Source organism: Cyprinodon variegatus, unplaced genomic scaffold (genome assembly GCF_000732505.1).
Source record: "Cyprinodon variegatus isolate N-32 unplaced genomic scaffold, C_variegatus-1.0 Scaffold878, whole genome shotgun sequence".
Lineage (NCBI taxonomy): Eukaryota > Metazoa > Chordata > Actinopteri > Cyprinodontiformes > Cyprinodontidae > Cyprinodon > Cyprinodon variegatus.
In genome coordinates this window covers 82,785-83,167 of record NW_015151331.1, presented here as the reverse complement: position 1 = coordinate 83,167, position 383 = coordinate 82,785, and positions in this window count along the sequence as shown.

Sequence of the window (383 nt, the reverse complement as noted above, 5' to 3'; positions counted from 1 at the left end):
CCTTACATTTGACCTTTAGGGGACAGAAGTGAAAATGCTTATATCTGCCTCTTTTTAAAAAGCCAATAGTTTTTATATATTTCATAGGGCATCCCACCATTAATTCAGGAGCTGAAAAGCATAGAAACAAATACTGTCTCTCCTTGTTCAGTTCTCACCCTGTAATAAAGTGAAAGGGTTCTCTGGTGGGCTTGTAGGCTCACCAGAGAGGTAACTCTGCAATCAGTTTACAAACAAGACCCTAAGCAAAAAATATTTCCTTTTACAAAGAGGGGTCACTAGTGCAAGGATTTAGTTATTGATTTGATAGGATAAAGTTTCCTGGTTTTGTTAAGGAGTCTAGTAACAGCTCATTTAATGAAAACCCACATATATATATATAC